We start from the raw sequence: 18,722 nt of genomic DNA, 5'->3' as shown, positions 1-18,722 counted from the left end.
GATTACTGGGAGCGGAGGGTAGAAAGAAACCTGGCAGCACAAGAGTGCTAATGCCTGGATTACTGGGAGCGGAGGGTAGAATGAAACCTGGCAGCACAAGAGTGCTAATGCCTGGATTACTGGGAGCGGAGGGTAGAATGAAACCTGGCAGCACAAGAGTGCTAATGCCTGGATTACTGGGAGCGGAGGGTAGAATGAAACCTGGCAGCACAAGAGTGCTAATGCCTGGATTACTGGGAGCGGAGGGTAGAATGAAACCTGGCAGCACAAGAGTGCTAATGCCTGGATTACTGGGAGCGGAGGGTAGAATGAAACCTGGCAGCACAAGAGTGCTAATGCCTGGATTACTGGGAGCGGAGGGTAGAATGAAACCTGGCAGCACAAGAGTGCTAATGCCTGGATTACTGGGAGCGGAGGGTAGAATGAAACCTGGCAGCACAAGAGTGCTAATGCCTGGATTACTGGGAGCGGAGGGTAGAATGAAACCTGGCAGCACAAGAGTGCTAATGCCTGGATTATGATGCCAGTTCCGTGGGCGGGGGGAGTAGAATGGACCTGGTTATCTGCTGGAGTTTGTAACAAAGCATGCGAACCCAAGTTATAACAGTGTTCACGTGCAGTTTTGAAAAATATATACAGTATAGATTGGAAATTAACTCCCAAAGCATAAACCCTCCTCCTGCCTTCTCCAGAGAAAAATGTCCATCTAAAAGTCTCAGCAAACGTTCACCGTCAAACAACGTTCCATGACTTTCTCTCGCATGAGCTTTCTGCAGCATCGCTTTCTGGTTCTGCGTCGTCCTTAAACACATCCTAAGGAAGGTCCTCAAATTTGAATTTCAAAGAAATGTTAGCATTGGTGTAAAAGGCTAATTACAGTCACTTAAAAGATCATTTTATATCTTACTGAAGAACAGAAAAAGAAAACCCAAATGCTGAAAACCAAGCAACTTGGAGCTTTGGTAATTCTTAGAAATGGTAAAGTTTGAAGCTGGAGAGTGTAATATAAAACCGATTTGTATCTTCCGTCAGGTATCCTGAGAAGAGATTGGAAATTTTTTATTCTTTCAAAAGCAGAGAAAATTGATGAAAGCAAGGAATGGTGATTTTGGTAGCGTATTTTATGACCTAGACCTCTGGGAAATTGATAAAAAATCTTGGTGCTAGAAAACCAGACATAGCAGTAAAGGAGACAAACTCAAGAAGAGCATTGCTAATAGAAGTGTCTGTGCCTATATTACCCGCGATGACACAGAACTCCAAGAGGTGCAGTCAGAGAGCAAGAAAATGGCAGAAAGATTCAGAAATAGTCCCAGTTGACTTGAATACCACTTGCCTGATTAAAAAAGAGCTTTCAAATGCATCTCGATGTGCTGCCTTGTATATGTTAAACCCTGTGAGCTCCTGACTGAAGCTCTCTTTGGCACAACACAGGGATTAAGGTGAGCAGTAGCAGTAAATCTGAGAGATTAGGATTGTACCCAGTACACCCTGGTTTAAGAGTGAGGTTCGCCCCCATCATGGTATGTACAGAACCCGCCCATATACAGACTCAGCCGCATGAGTAAATAAGCAGAATACATTTTCCTTAGTAATATATAGAGATAGATATGCATTTATTAATAGTGTGAATTAATGCACACTTGAAGTCTGCAGGGAAAGGCTTAATTAGGTTAAACATATATAAGATATAGAGGCAGCATTTCCGAACGGGATACTTCTAGCTTGCCCACCGATCGCCTGCAGTCTGCTAGTGACTGCAGTTGCTGGTTGGTTGGCCTCAGAGCAACATTGGATCACCTCCACATAGGCATGGGAAGCTTTGCTTCTTTTGAGTGGAGAGGGAGCAAGAAGAGAGAAGTCTGTGAACAGTTATGTTCTCCCGTGCTGAACTCTGGAACCCCCAACATTAGCGAGCTGTTTCGGGAGTCTGGGGCTCGTGCACCCGGGCCGTACAGGCTTTTGTGGGACTGGGCAAAGTATGAGGAGGGCAGATTAAGCCATTTTAATGTTGTTGCTGTGGTCTTTTCATTATTATAAGACCTGTGGCTGTTTTCCTTTAAGGGTGTCGGCAGAATGAGGTCAGAGGTCAGTGAGGAGATGTTGCTGATTGCCTGGATGCCCTCTATGATTAGCCACTGGTCTGAAAATGGATAACATGGTGAGCAGAGCTTGGCTTATGTTCTGTATTCACCCAGCCATGGCTCATCACCAGGTGCAGCCTGAAGCTCTACAATAGTGCCTGCTAGTGTTATAGGCAAATTACATATTTGTAGGAGGGAGAGGGGAGATAGGACTCCTTTTGTAGCCAGACCAGTTTCCTCCTGCTCCTTCCAGCCTCAAGCCAAACTGGAACCTGTCTGAATTAAGGCAACAGCTCCATAAGCTACCTGGGACTTACATCCCCCTGCCCCCAGCAACCGATCTACCTACTTCTCCCTCTGTTAACCCAGTTATTGCAATAGCAGAAGATCTCAATAGGGCACAACCGACTGTGGTTCCTATTGGGACCCAGAATCACACTCTGAGGTGGTGTTCTCTCGTGAGTATTAGAATTCCCTCCATCTGGCTCTTTAAGCTGGTCCACAGCTTGGCCCGTACCCAAAAGCATCTCCAACCCACTTTTCAATTAGAGTATATTATTGAACAGTGTAACCGTAAAATATTGGCACCGCATGGATAACTTAGAAAACAATCAAACCTATTTCGTGCCTAAATGTAAACCGTTGCGATGGTGCATTACTAAACGACGGTATAGAAAAGTTTTTAAATAAAAAAAAAAAAAAAATGCCTAGCTGGGTTTAAGCTGGTGCAAGATGATGCGTCAAAGATCTTTAAAAAAAAAAAAAAATTAGCCCAGTTCTTGAGAAACTGAAAAAAGATCTACTGGAGTGGCACAAAATTCCTATTTCATGGATAGGTAGGATCAGTTTGCTATGCCTGTTCCAACACCTTCCCTGTACTATTCCAGCTAGTGGCTTTAGCTATCTGCATGCTAAAGGATTCTGGCTTGGTTTGCCTGGAGTAACAAGCTGGACTGAATCAAACTTAGTACTTTATGGCTTTCTTGCAAACAGGAGAAGATGCAACAACCCAATTTGCAAATGTATTACCGGGCAGTGCACTCGGGTTTGGTTTTTTTTAAGGGATTATTTGGAAGCAGACAATGATTCAGCCTGGCTGGCCATAGAAAGAACACAGGCTGGAGAGATAGAGTTTGCTTCTTTATTTTTACCTTCCTTTTCTCCCCTCATCTGATCCCTTTGTGTAATGTGGGCCGACCACAGGATGGCCCCGAAACCTACCACACTTACCCAAACACTGCCGGACAACACCGGACCTTCCTCCTGGCAAGGACGCCGCCAACACGCTCCCGGCTGAGCCCACCGCGCCTCCCCTAAACGCATGTGCACTTGCAGGAGCTTCAAGGCCCCCGTGGCGGGAGAGAGACTGCGGCACTTTCCGATGACATCAGTGCGGCTGGGCATTTAAACCCCAGCCGCCCTCCTGAAAGGCGCTTCAACCGGTTCTCCTGCTGCTGCAGTGGTGTTGCTTTTTGCTGTCTTCGTGGTTTGCCTTGCTTGTCGTCTCCTTGGCCTGCTTGTCGTCTCCTTTGCCTTGCCTGTGGTTTCCTTGTTCTGCCTTCCCTGTGCCTTGTTCTAGCTTGCCCTGCTGGTTCCTGCCTTGGTCCCCTGTGTCTTGTCTTATTGACTGTTTCTGCCTGATTCCTAGTGCTGACCTCTGCTATGGATACTGGTTACTCTTCTGGACTGTCTGCCCTGACCCCAGCTTGGACCTTGACCTACCTGCTCACTGCCTGCCCCGACCTTGGCCTGGACCCGGATAATGCATGCACACTGCCTGCCCCGACCTTGGCCTGGACCTGGATAGCCTTGTTCGCTGCTAACCCTGATCTCTGCCCGAGACTTGACTTTGTCAGACCGCTCCTTACGGGACTTTGGCCTAAGCCCTTCCAACCCCCCTGGAACCCAAGGGCTCATCCTGCAGGGTACGGGGCTGGTATAGGTGAAGCTCCAGTCCAAGTAAGAGCAAGTCCATCTGCTGGTGGTGTGGGTCTAGTAGATTCAGCTGCTAGGCTGCGTTAGCCAGGCCGCAGTCCAAGGGCCCACATTCGTGACACTTCATAGACGTAGTTCGATTCTTACATACACTCTACGAGTATGGCGAGAGATCCACAGGTTCCTAAACTTGTTGAAAGAGGTGATCCTCCATGACTCCTACATATAAAAATCCATGCATACCAGGATGTACCTTTTTGCCTGTTGTTCAGAGGTGGAAGTCTAAAGGTCTAGTTTATATCATGCAATTGTGGGATGGTAAGGGTATGATATTGTTTCAGTTTCTTAGGCAGGAGATGGACTTAGAACATACTTCCTTACATGCCTGTTTCCAACTGTGTAAACCATTGCAGTCTCATTTTAAATGTTCATGAACCCTTTCTGGAAATCACTGATATGGAGGATTTGTTGACAGCTCTGGAAGGACAAAAGTGCATCTCAATAATTTACAGAAGTCCTTTAAATTTGGAAAAGATACTCCTCAGCATTTGATTTCTGAGTAGACTAAGGACCTGGGCACCTTCTATGAGGGACAGGATTGGAGGAATACATGGATGCCTGTGCATAAACAGGCCGATGCAATACCGACGCACTAAAAACTTGTGTCCAAACTGGCCGTGCTTTTTTATGGTTAAATCTGTTTTATTGGATTTTCAGAAACAAACAGAATAACATTCAACACCTCGGGAACACTGGGGAGCCTCTTCTGGCGCTTGATGCAATAAAAAAAAAAGAGCTGCCATGCTAAAAAGGATGCACTAGGGATAAATTGTGCGTCTCTAGTGCGTCCATGGCATCGGCGCCCAGGAGAAGGGGCTGTGCATGGGTTAGGAAAACGGATGCTCAGTTTTATGAACGAAAAATGGATCCTCGTAAATTGAATGTCCGTTTTCCTAACCTGACCACCAGCAGGACTTTAAAAAAAAAATTTTTTTCCCACATTGCTGCTTTCTTTGGGTCCTCTGACTTAATATCACCACAGTATTAAGTTGGAGGAACCACAGAAAAGCAGTATTTTCTGCTTTTCTGTAACCTTTTGGGGCTCCTCAAGCCTTAATGCCAGCTTCAGGGCTGGCTTTAATTTTTGAAGGTAAAAATGTGCACGTCAGGCGCACACTTAGTTTTTTACATAAGGTGGTACTAACTAATAGCCTCATCAATATGGCATTTACATGTGATGAGCACTATTGGCTACGCGCTGGTTTGGACACGCATTTTGGATGCGCTAATCCCCTTATTGCATAAGGGGTTATGGATGTGCGTCAACCTGTGAGCTAGCCTGAGTGCACAGTATTGCATCGGCCTGCAAGTGTCTGTGCCAACTGGGTGCAACTCATGGTCAAGCTTTTACACAGAGCCTATCGTGCCCCCCTGTTGCTATGCTAGCCTTTTCCCAGAGTATAACATCAGATGTTGGCGAGGTTGGCACAAATCTCTATATGTGGTGGGAACATCAAGGTATTAAACAATTTTGGGCTCATGGTCTAGGAGGTTTTGGACATTATTCAGCATCTCATCCACCTCACACCCTTGCTAGGTCTACTTGGGGAAATGGGATAGAATAGATCATTTGTTCTCCGATTGAGCAAACCACTGGTCGCCCAGCTATTATTGGCCGCCCAACTGACTATTGCAAACATTTTGGAAACTTAATCCATGTCTTGACTATTGGCGCTCATAAACTCTAGACACTGCCAATATAGAGCAACTCAGGTTCTAATTGAAAAATGAGAATTTAAAATACGAGCATATATGGGGGGTTGTTACAGACCACATTTTGAGTTAGATTAACATTAAATTTGTTTGATTGTATTGTTTGCTATATATAATCTAGCTGATTTTTTTTATGAACTTCTTGTTTCATTTTTGCTCTTGTAGACGTCTGAAGCAATATTGTACTTGCTCTGTGATAATGTGCAATATATCGATCATGTTTTACTTGTATGCTTTTTTTCAAATAAGATGTTTAAAAAAAAACCATTTCCTCCACCTGACGGCTGTGAACACTGGCAGCAAAATATGGCTAGTTTGATCAGTCCCGATGCTTTGTTCTGATCATGGGAAGTCGAATCACTGTAGTTAGATATGAGCATGATGGTGGGGAATTAGAAAAATAAAGGTAGTGGGCAGTGGTTTCCTGATGAGAGCCAGATAGGAAAGAGCTGAGGAACAGACACATTGCAAGGAAAGAAAAAAATCAAATCTTAAAATAAAGATTGTATACCTTTTTTTACTTTATAAAACATTTTATTTTTAGTGCATACGTGTTTGTGGTGGAGGTGGTGGTGTTGATTTTAGGGTGTGAAGCAAGCAATTGTCAGACGGCTGGACGAGCTGAAACAGTTAAGTAGAGGAGGGAGAAAAAAAAAAACCTGTAATGTTGTATGTTTTGTTTTGTTTTTTTCCCTGCTCTTGGTGTTCTTGGCTGACATTCAGCTCTCTGAACGTCTGGTGTCCAACTGGTAGGACCTGAAAGTTGGTGTTTTTCGAGCGCCTGTTTGTCAGCCCCGTTTGGCGCGCGTTCGCCGTTGCCGCGCGCAGTTCTCTGCAGCCAGGGGTTCCCCCCTCTACTCGGGCGGGATCTCTGAGCGCTTTGCCGCCGGCGTCCGCGGCCATGAGCGCGGCCTCGGGTTCCCAAACAGCGAGACGTTTCGAGTCGCTATGCAGTCACCTTAGGCTGGCAGCCCGCTCCGCGCCGTAAGTGGCTCGTCGTCTTTATTGTCGCTCGTCCAGCAGAGGGTGGGGAGGCGGGGAGTGTTACATTTTTTTTTGCATGGTCTGTCTGCCCTCTCTGCATTTGTAGCCTTTAAAGAAGGAGGAAAGTGTGCCATTTTGCCTGGGTAAGAAACGTAAAACTTCCGTAGGGCTGCAAGTAAAAAAAAAACAAAAAACCACACAAAACAAAATACAGCATAGAAAATAAAAGCTCCCAGACCTGACACAAAACACTTGGCACAACAGCGCAAGAGGTTGTTGTTGGGGGGGGGGGGGGGGGTTTGGCTCTTGACAGTGAATTTGCTAGTGTAGTCTGAAGTGGGCGCTTCTTCTGTTTTTTTTTTCTTCCAGCAGAGCCGCTGCTGATATTGGTTTGAATTAGTGCCTTACTGATCTTTCCTTTGCCAGTTAGCAGAAGACTGAAGATGAAGCTGCTGATGCCATTTCCTACGCAGCGCTCTGTGTGGGCGGCTGCAGCTTGCGGGCATTGTTTCAAAACTTTCTCGCTCTGGAGGGCTGTGCTTTGCTGTTTACTTAAATAATCTGCGTTTGTCAGGTTGTCCTCTAGGCAGCACTCCGCAGGAAGCCAGGGGGTGGAGATGGTCATTAGCATCAGGTCAGGAGAGTGTTGCATTATGTATTTTTTGTTTCCTCGAGAGGAAGATTTCTAAACTTGGCTTTGCAAAGTAATTAACAAAAAAGCATAAACAAGGTGCTAGTGGACTAGGTGGTTTGCCAAGTTCCATCCCCCTTTATCCTACCAAATCTTTATTTCTCCAAATTTCGTTCTGACTGGGAGACCTTTTTTTTCTCTCTCTCTCTCTCTCCATCTCTCTTTTTTATTTTTTTAATTGCCTGAAGTTCTGAATGGTAATTAATAGAGAGGTTGCACTGAGTTTATTATTCCTCTTAACCTCTCCCTCCACCCCCACCTTCTCCCAAGATGAGTCTAAGAATGGCTTTTGCACATCGGGTTATGTTGGGGTCTGCATCTCCATGCAGATTTTTAGATTTGGCATTTATGTTTGATAGCCAGGGCAAATGATATGATACAGCTGCATTTGCCTTCCAGTTATATTAACATTTTCACCAAAAAGTTAGGCTGGTTCTCTGTCAACAAACAAGGCTGAATTATTGTAGCACCAAATGGACCCATCTCTCTAGCTCAGTAACGTTTTACTACTGAGCATGTGCAGGAGCCCGCCAGTGGTTTTTTTGTCCATACTTCCACATGGAAGTGAACCTCACTCTTCTAAAATTTCTTCTAAGCTTAACTGCTTCTGCAGTTTCTTCATCTATCTACTAATTTTGTGAGTTGCCTCCCTGCCTCAGCAGCCCCTCAACAGCAATTTTCAATGCTAAATAAAATAAATAAATAAATAAAACATTGAGATGTCCAGCTTCAAGAGGGCCACTCCCAGTAGCTTCAAGGACTGTGTGGCCATAAGATATCTATTTCTGATAGCCTCGATATCTGTTATAAGTGCTTGGGACCAGATCACCGCTCAGCCAGTTGCTACAAGTATGGTCAGATGTTTTCTAGATCCCAGTGGAATAGGGCTTGGAAGATGGAGGAGCTCTACAGCTCAGTAAAGTCGGGGCCTCCTTGGGCCTAGCTCCCTCCAACTGTAGCACCAGGCTTTGGATCTGCCGAAGTTCAAGGCTCGAGCAAGACACGAAAGTGTCAAGCACAGGAGCCAGCATGCTCCATGGCACTCCCCCGGGCTGCCTCCCTTTCAAGGTGGGGCTCATCAGTGCACCAACTCCTCAGCACAGAAGAAGTGTCAGTGGGAGGAGATTCCTTGCAGCTGCCCTCCTCCATGTTGGTTCCCATTGTCTCCATCTCAACTCCTCTTTCCAGATCATAAGCCTCCTTGGGGACCCTTCATTGTCATCTGCCTGAGATGCTATACAGGGGTTCCTCCTGCTGTGTTTGAAGACTCCAGATCCTATCCACTCCAATGTGCCTCTGGTCTCTATGTGACCTTTAGCACAGACAGCCCAGGAAAGAGCCATCTCATTGAGTCTAGTATGTACTTCCCAAGAGGATGACTTTGTATTAGTTTCATAAGAGGAAGTTTCTTCTCCAACCATGGACTACTTGACTGAATTAGTGAAGACTTTTTTTTTTTTTTTTACCTTGTTGGTAGCCAGTGATGAGGGGGTACACGCTTCAGCCTCTCCTGTCAAATATGTTGGATTTGTTCCCTCAAGAAGTCCTTTTTGCCTCCTCATCTCAGAAACTGCCATCAGAGGTCCCAGTACTGGAGACAAGCCCAACTCAGTTGGGTAGGTTATCCCTGTGCGGAGACTAGCTAACATTCCAAGGATGGCGCACGGGGCACCGCCAACCAGAAGAGACCCCAGGAGTATTCCTCCTCTTGAGGCGACCAAGGACTCCGCCCCAATCACCACCATCTTCATCAGGGTTATGGGTTGGTGTCCCTCTACCTCTTGGTTCTGAAGAAAGATCTATGGGGAACCTCTCAGACCCCTTATCCGAGCTGCTGGAGTATTCGTCTTCACCAGAAGATTTTTTGTACAAATTCCTGAACAAGTAGTAGCTGGGTTTAAAAAAACGTTTGTGTAAGTTCCTAGAGCAGAAGTCCATAAACTGCTATTAATCAATAAGGATTAGTAGCCTGGGATCTATTCATTTAATGTTTGGGTACTTCCAGGTACTTTTGACTTGGATTGGCCACTGTTGGACACAGGATACTGGGCTCCAGTGGGAGCACTGAGAGGAGAGGATCACCTTTCTGGTGGCTGGAAAGAATCAGTAAGTACTGCTTGGAGAAATATTTAAAACGTATTTATTTATTTAAAACATTTTCTATACCGTCGTTAAGTTAAATACCATCACAACGGTTTACAGAAGGACACGATAAAGAGAAATATGGGTGGTATAGATTACAAATTACTCGTGTGCCATCATAGTACGGTAACAATTTAAAATAATAAACTAGGTGTGTAAGTTAAACCTGATTGTTAGGAACAAATTAGGCAGTTTGATTTTAACATTAATGTGCTTATGTAGGTTACTAAAAACTTCTAGCTTGGTGCATCCTTATCGCTCAACTATTTTTTCTCCTTTTCTTTATCTTTATAAAATGCTTGTTTAAAAAGCCAGGTTTTCAGATTAGTTTTGCATAATTTCAGATTTGTCTGTAGTCTTATTTCAAGTGGCATGGTATTCCAGAGAACAGGACCAGCCAGTGACAGTGCTCTTTCCCTTACTTGCGTGAGATGTGCTGATTTGACAGAGGGGACATTTAGTAGAGCTTTATTTGCAGATCTGAGGTTTTTGTGGTACGTCCACGCGCAGTGCCGTGTTAAGCCAGTTGGCTTTATCATCGTGGATTAGTTTATGGATTATGCAAAGTGCTTTGTATTGTATTCTTTGTTCAGTTGGAAGCCAGTGGAGTTCAGCAAGTGTTCCTGTAATATGGTCACTCTTTTTTTTTGCCTGTCAAAACTCTGGCAGCGGAATTTTGCAATATTTGCAGAGGTCGAATTGTAGATTGAGGTAGTCCTAAAAGCAGGGAGTTACAATAATCTGTGCTAGCGAATATCATTGCTTGTAGAACTGTGCGAAAATTGTTAATCGTTAATAGAGGTTTTAGTCTTCTTAGGATCATTAGTTTTGCATAACCTTCTTTTATTTTCTGTGAGATGTGTTGTTTCATGTTTAGCTCAGGGTCAATTATTACTCCTAGATCCCTAACTTTTGTTGCTAACTCGGTGGTTTGAATATTTTTGATTGTGAATTTTGGTTGTGTGTGGTGAGTGTTTTTACGTTCAAGGTGTAAGAATTCAGTTTTGTCAATGTTTATTACCAATTCCATCTGGTTTAGGAGCTGTTTGATTATTTCTAGGTACATATTGGCTAGTTTCATTGTTTCTTCAATGGTGTTTGGAATGGGTAACAGTAATTGTATATCATGGGGCGGATTTTCATACTCCGCGAATAGGCCTACTTTTGTTTGCGCTCCAGGCGCAAACAAAAGTACGCTGGATTTTAGTAGATACGCGCGGAGCCGCACGTATCTGCTAAAAACCTGGATCGGCACGCGCAAGGCTATCGATTTTGTATAGCCGGCGCGCGCCGAGCCGCGCAGCCTACCCCCGTTCCCTCCGAGGCCGCTCCGAAATCGGAGCGGCCTCGGAGGGAACTTCCTTTTGCCCTCCCCTCCCTTCCCCTACCTAACCCACCCACCCGGCACTGTTACCTTTGTCGGGGGATTTACGCCTCCCAGAGGGAGGCGTAAATCCCCGCGTGTCAGCGGGCCTCCTGCGCGCCGGGACGCGACCTGGGGGTGGGTCCGGAGGGCGCAGCCACGCCCCCGGGCCGCCCCGGGCCGTAGCCACGCCCCCGAAACGCTCCCGACACGCCCCGAAAACGCCGCGCGGTTCGGGCCCGCCCCCCGACACGCCCCCTCCGAAAACCCCAGGACTTACGCGAGTCCCGGGGCTCTGCGCGCGCCGGTAGGCCTATGTAAAATAGGCTTATCGGCGCGCAGGGCCCTGCTCGCCTAAATCCGCCCGGTTTTGGGCGGATTTAGGCGAGCAGGGCTCTGAAAATCCGCCCCCATCTGCGTAAATGTAATGTATGATTCCCAGTCCTGCTAGTAAGTGACATACTGGGAGGAGGAGAAGTAAACTATTGGGGTAAATTATTTAGAATGTGTGTGTGTTTTGTTTTAAATAGATAGAAAGTCAGGCAACAAACAGAAGTGTGTGTGTTTGTATTACAAAAAAAAAGGTAGCCAGAAGAAAGAAATAAGCTAGGAGCAGTATATGCCTAAGTAAAACGGTTGAAAAAAGTTCAGTTACTCATTTTGGAAAGGTGTTAAAGTAATGTAATTGATTTGATTAGGTACTAACTTTTGTTAATCAGGACAGCAGTGAGTCACTCAGGCTGACTAACTGAAGTGTTAAGGTTGTGTGATTAATTTGATTACCAACATTTGTTAATCAGAACAGCAGTGATTCACTCAGGACAACTAACTGTAGTGTAAGTCTCCAAAGGTATTGTTTTCTACTAATTTATCTTAGAAGCACAAGATATATTGCAAAGGAAGAGCTCAGTAACCCACAATCCAGTGGGAGCGCTGAGAGGAGAGGATCACTTTTCTGGTGGCTGGAAAGTATCAGTAAGGACTGCTTGGAGAGATTTTTAAAACTTAGAAGTATTGAGGAGAAGTAAACTATTGGGGTATATTATTTAGTGTGTTCATGTGTTTTGTTTTAAATAGGTAGTCAAAGTTGGGCAACAAACAGGAGCTGCAAAAGTATTCGACCAGCTAAAAAGTCAGCAGATTTGTGTGGATTACAAATTACTCTTACACAGATTGTTCCAGACAATATGTTTACTGCAAACCAGTATGTTCTTAAAGTAAATGTTCAAAGTCACGATTCATTATTTCTCTGCATTTTTTGTAAAATAAAATTAAAAACTGAAAAATGTATTCAACCCCTGTGCTGTGGAAGCTCCAAGTTTACACAGATGAAAGATATTGCCCTAAGAATTGGCTTACTATTGGCCTATACCTCTGGTCAGACTGGGATTCTGAAGGAAAGTTGTAAAAAAATGAAGACCAAAGAGCATTCTAAAGAAATTAAAGATAAAGTTATAAAAACACAGAAAGGATGGCAGAAAAGGACCAAATGGTCCATCCAGTCTGCCCCGCAAGCTTATGGTAGTGTATGCTGCACCGAGCAGGTTACCCCCAAGCTTATCAGTTTCACAGACCATAAAAGTCAGGGCCCTTGTTGGTTGCTGTTCAAATCCAATTCCCCTTTAATGCCCTGCTGTTGAAATAGAGAGCCATGATGGAGTTGCATCAAGAGTATGAAGGCTTATTGGTTAAGGGTAGTAACCGCTGCGCAACAAGTTACCCCCATGAAATAGTTTCTTCATTTCCATCATCTAGCCTTTAGGGATCCACCGTGTTTATTCCTTGCCCCTTTTGAATTCTTTCATTGTTTTCATCTTCACCACTTCCTCCGGAAGGTGGTGAAGATGAAGGTGGTGAAGCACAAGAAAGGAAAAGGCTACAAAATAATATCCAAGTGCTTGGATATCCCAGTGAGCACTTTTGGATTAATTGTGAGGAAACGGAAACTGCATCATACCACCCAGACACAGCTGAATGGAGATAATGTGCAGGTGCAATATTTATATGACCTCATCAATAAGCTGAAATATTTAGTAGTCTTTGGACAGGGAAGGAGAATTCTTAGCAGGCTCTTCTGGATGTGAGTCATTTGATACCATGATAAAAACAAAATCCTCTGTAGCAGCCATGGGGGTTTGCCAGATAGCCTGTTTGAGAGCCAGCAGCCTGCTCAAGAACATTCATGACAAGTTGGCCGATGATGTTTGTTTTGAGGACGAGCTCTTCAGTGAGAAGGTCCGGAAAACTGTGCCTTAGATTAAGAAGCAGCACACAGCCATTCAATCTTTGTCAGTAGAAGACAAACAGTCTTACTTCGCTTTTATGTGTTCCTTCCACCAAATTCAGCAGTATCACGCTCCACCTGTGCTGCCTCAACAACAGCTTCCAGCATGTGGACAGCCACATGAGAGACAGCCTAAGATGCCACAACAGCCCCGGCTCAAACTTTGGCCTAGTTTTTGACTAGACTCTACCCTCAGACTTCAATCCTTTGGAAGGGGGGGAAGGATTCACCTGTTCCTCAGAGTGGCGGAAGATCACCAAGGACTATTGGGTCCTCAGAATTGTGGAATCTGATTACCATTTGTGCTTCTTTTGTTATCTAGTGCTACATCAATGTTTGGCCTTCAATCCAGATCCGTCTCGCTTGAACAGGCTTTGTCTTGAGGTGGAGTTGCTTGTCAGCCAGCGGGTGATAGAATCTGTCCCTTTCAAAGACAATAGCAAGAGGTTCTATTCCTGCTATTTCCTTATCCCTAAGGAGTCAGGGGAATAATAGCTTTACCGAACTGAGTATGGGGAGCTTGGGAAGCACTTCTACCTCTATACTGGCTTGTTGCCCTGCCTTAGTCATCTGACTATTGTTGATCTCCATGTATACAGGTATCGCATTGCTGCCTGCTTACAGTTGATATACAGTCTCTGAGCTATTTCCTTTCTAATGAGTGTCTTGCTGCACCCTGAATCTACCAAAGCTCATGTAGAACAGAAATTGAGCTCAACTGGGATCACAAAGTTATCAATCCCCGAACACAGATTATCAATATAGGGGCACTGTTTGACACCATGTTCTTTCCCTCCACACTGGGAGCATGCCTGCAGGACCTGTTTCACTTCAGCTTCCACATTTCCCACAAAGAGTTTGTGTTCTTCTTTCAAATAAGGGCAAAAGTCCTTCTCATGCCCATTCCCTGCAGAGTGAGCAAAGGAAAAGATATCTGTATTCTTGCTGCTTGATTGTACATGTATTTCCAGGCCTTCTTTTCTCCTTCTGCTCCGTAGTAATCCCTGCTTTGAAGATCCTCTCCTGTCAGTGCATGCTTTATTCTCTAGTTTTGGCTGAGTTTACCAGGTTGACGTCCATGGCTTTTCTTCCTTAATATTGGCAGTCTCTGGTGAAATGACCTCTCCTTCCACAGAAACAAACTGTGGAGCATGGTGGCTGTGACCTGGGTATGGAACCAGAGCTGTCCTGCTCCGTTGCTGGGGTCCTGCACTCTCACTACCGCGACAGGGAGCATGTGCAGGTTGTATGTCCAGCTTCCACACCAATTCTGGCACCAGTTGAACCTGGTGGAAGGCATCTGCCACTTCTAAGGCTTTCTCCAGGGTGAGTACTGGGTATATTTCCATATAAGCCAAGCTGGTCAAACCCATCCAGGAACTGTTCCAGGTGCACCTGATTGGCTACCTCGAGGCCTGTCTTCGCTGCAGGCTGTAGCCACTTCCAACTGGCATCATTTAGCTGATGATCCTACAACCCAAGATCAAGAGGAGGGAAAGAAAAGCTAGAGCATTCATGGAATATCTTAGTGTATACCTGTAGGGAAAGATACACCACTTTTCCCCTATATTTTTGCCAAGTTCTGGCCAGTTCAGCCTTTAGCTTTTCTCTCTTCACTGGTTTGTCTAAAGTGTCTTTCTGCTCACCTGAACTAATCTGTAAACAGGATGGATAGCCCTGCCCTTGACAGGGTGAAGTTTCAGTGAGCTTCAGGCCTAACATCTTTCTGCTCGGGGGTTTGGGCAGTGATCCCATTCAGGGATTGCTTTTCATCCCCTGAAACTCTTGATGCTGCACTGTGTGGTCAGCTACGTCTGGTGCTTTGGCTCGTAGGGTCTGTCACAGACCCTGCCATTGTTGATTATTCTTCCAAGCTTGCCCATAGTGCCTTTCAGCCAAACATATGGCACACTTCTTCAGATGCATTATGTCCTTCAGATGCTAGTGGACCGCACTTTCTGGATAGCTCTTGGGCCCCACTAGGTTTTTTGGTTGTCTTCTAACACCAAAGAAAACTATGCGGTCTTCGTTCAAGAGTTCTTTTCATGTTTACATCTCTAGACTTTTTCCTGTTTCCAGGAGGTTCTAGACCTACTGTTGTCAGGGTTTACCTATCCAAAACCTTGCTTGTAATGTTTTCTGTGATGCAGAGTATGTTTCTTGCTGGCATTCGCATCACTCCCCTGCCTTAGGCGCCTCTGCTACGCATTGGGATTTTGTGTCTCAGTCTTTTCTATGGTTTTCACTTTGTAGAACCCAACTCTTTTCCTGTGTAAACCTCTTTGTGAGTTGGCTGCCTCACAGGCAAAAGGGGGAGAGGTGGTGCTTTCAACACTGTGCGGTTTCCCGCTTTGTCCTGCTTAGCTAGATAGCCTATAGCTTGGGAATACCCATGTGAGGACTACTATCCTGCTTGTCCTCTGAGAAAGAAAAGTTGCTTACTTGTAACAGGTGTTCCCCGAGGACAGTAGGTGATTAGTCCTCATGAAACCCACCTGCCTCCCCTGGGAGTTGGATTTTCTATTTATGAGCTATATCATGGACTGAGGGACTCTGCCTAGGGGGGCAGGGTGATAACTATAGCTGCACATGCTCAGTAGAGTATGTTTGAAAGTTCTAGAATCTTTGAGATCAAAGTTCTAGACTGGGCTCTATCTGATGTCATCCATGTGTGAGGACTAACGTCCTGCTGTCCTCAGAGAACATCTGTTACAGGTAAGCAACTTTATTTGCTCAGGAAAGTCATGAAAAATAGCAGAAAAGTTAAATGAGCATGTTGGGGACATACCCATACCAGAAACATTCTTTAATGGTGATGATTCTGAGAAACTAAAGCAAATCAGTGTGAAATTAGAAAGTATAATATGCCAAATTGACAAACTAAAAAGTAACAAATCACCAGGATTGGATGGTATTCACTCCTTAGTTGTGAAAAAACTCAAAACATGAAATTGCAGACCTTACTAGCAATGTTTCCTCAAATTTTTGAAAGTGTGTGTATGCAGAAAAATTTTTAATAAGCCAAGTTCACATTCAGATTTTTTTATATTCTGCTTTTCACACTTTTTTTCAGCATTTCAAAGCAGATTATATTCAGGTACTGTAGGTATTTCCCTATCCCCAGAGGGCTTACAATCTAAGTTTGTACCTGAGGGTTAAGTAACTTGCCCAGGGACACGAGGAGCGACAGTGGGACTTGAACCCTGGTCTCCTGGTTTATAGCCCACTGCTCTAACCACTAGACTACTTCTCTACTCATCATTTGTGCACTGTGAGCCAGTATAATGCAAATATCAGTATTTAGCTATGTTTTGCTGTGTGCGCACACAGCTTAAAAGGAAAAGTGCTTACTTAATAGTCTGTAACCTATCATTTAAAACAGCCATAGTATCTAAAGTCATCAGGGTGAGCAATGTAATGCTGCTTTCGTTAAAATGGGCCCTGGGATGATCCTGAAATAAACTATTCTTAGAAACAAAATTGCTGGCCATCTAAATAGGCATAGTTTAATTGGGAAGAGTCAACATGGTTTTAGTAAGGGGAATTCTTGACTTGCTAGTCTCTGAATCTTTAAGGTATAAATAAACGTGGATAAATGTAAGCCAGTTGATATAGTGAATTTGGATTTTCAGAATGCATTTGACAAAGTCCCACATTCAAGAAATTAAAAATTCATGGGTAGGAGGCAGTGTCCTGTTGTGGATTGATAACTGGTAATGTGACAGAAAACAGAGTAGGACTAAATGATCAGATTCCCAGATAGAGAAAGGGCAACGATGGAACCCAGCAATCTGTATTGGGGGGGTCTGTGCTGTTTAATATATACATTAATGATAAGGAAAAGGGAGCAATAAGTGAAGTGATCAAATATCATAGAATTACTCAAAGTTTTTAAAACAGAATATTGTAAGGAATTGCAGAAGGACCTTGTGAGACTGGGCATCTGAATGGCAGATGAAATTGAATGTGGAGATTTGATGCACATAGGGAAAAATAATTCCAACTACAGGTATACAGTCACCACCCAGGAAAATAACTTTGGAGTCCTTGTGGACAGTATATTGAAATCCTCAGCCCGGTGGGCTGCAGCAATCAAAAGAGCAAGTAGAATGGTAGGAATTCCAAGGAAAGGAACAGAGAATAAAACAGAGTAACCTGTCTCGGGAATAGTGTGTGCAGTTTTGGTGGCTCCCATCTAAAAATAAAGCCAGGTAGGTAAAGGTACAGATAAAGGCTACAAAAACGATAAAGGGGATGGAACGGCTCCCTTATGAAGGAAGCTTAAACAGATTAGGGCGCTTCAGTTTGGAAAAGAGACAACCTACGAGAGGATATGCTAGAAGTTTTCAAAAATCATGAGTGGAGTAGAATGTGTAAATAAAGGATAATTATTTACCCTTTCAAATAATACTAAATAATACTAAGGGGACCCTTAAAGCAAATTATCACACAAATTGTGAATCTGTTGCCAGAGGGACAGGGTCAAGTCGACTAGCTTAACAGTTTTTAAAAGAGGCTTGGACAAGTTCCTGGAAGAAAAGTTCATAAATCAGCTTGGCAGTAGCCATTGCTTATCCCTGGGAGTGAGCAATAAGAAATGGATCTGCTGGGCTTCCTGGCCAAGATTTGACCCTCCATGTCCTTATGTTTTATACACAATGTAATAATATTGTCAAAATTAAATATAAAAGATTATACAGTGTTAAATCTACTGTATTTCAGACCTGCGTCAGTGGCTGGCAGACCACCAAACCGGTTGACAATGACAAAGTTACCTAAAACCCTCCATAAATGCTACAGGAATCATGGGGACACATCTTTGTACTGGACCACCAGTCCAATGATGATTTCCCAGGTACACAACACTCTTCCTCCCATCTATCCATAAAATACCCCCACGGTTCCTGGGAATACCATCAATTACGTAACCAACCAAAGAATCATGACACCAGAATCTCATCTAAATCTCTACTAACATAAGGTATGAAAGCTTACTGTAGTGATATCTCTATCCTGCTCTATCCCAGTATGAAAGACTTGAGTGAATAACCATGTTTTTAGTGTATGTCAAAAGACCCTACATGAGCTCAGAAATCCATATAGCAAGCACTAACAACTAGAGATGTGCAAAGCCCAAACCTTTTGGTTCGGGTTTTGTTTTCGGCTTGCCGCGGGAAATTTCGAATTTCTCGCGGTTCAGGCCTTTGTAATTCGGGGGACCCGAATTTCGGGTTAGTGCACGCTAACATTTTAACATTAGCGCACACTAATCCGAAAACCGAATTTTCCTGAAATTTCGGGAAAATTTGGTTTGGTTTTCAGGTTCCCTGAACCAGGACAAATTAGGAAATTTCATTAAAATTGTCTAATTTGTCCTAAATGATTGCACATCCCTACTAAAAATAGCCTGTGCCATTTAAAATGGTTACTGTTGTCATCTTTGCAGTTTTTTAAGCTGCTAAACTT

At 44.2% G+C, this 18,722-nt stretch overlaps 1 protein-coding gene across 4 annotated transcripts in view; it reads left to right on the top strand.

Annotated features, from left to right (window-relative positions):
- ATXN7L1 (ataxin 7 like 1) overlaps positions 1 to 18,722 on the top strand; it is a 265,888-nt gene that overhangs the window by 124,303 nt on the left and 122,863 nt on the right. Inside the window, exon 1 of one of the 4 annotated variants that reach the window (XM_029615626.1) lies at positions 6,592 to 6,776. The exons of the other annotated variants lie outside the window; for them this stretch is intronic. The gene's annotated coding sequence lies outside the window, so the exon portion shown is untranslated. Of the gene's footprint in view, positions 1 to 6,591; positions 6,777 to 18,722 lie in introns of those variants that run through there. 4 annotated transcript variants of the gene reach the window in all.

Source organism: Rhinatrema bivittatum, chromosome 9 (assembly GCF_901001135.1).
Source record: "Rhinatrema bivittatum chromosome 9, aRhiBiv1.1, whole genome shotgun sequence".
Lineage (NCBI taxonomy): Eukaryota > Metazoa > Chordata > Amphibia > Gymnophiona > Rhinatrematidae > Rhinatrema > Rhinatrema bivittatum.
The sequence above is the reverse complement of the archived record's forward strand: the minus strand, read 5'-3'. Positions and strand labels throughout refer to the sequence as shown.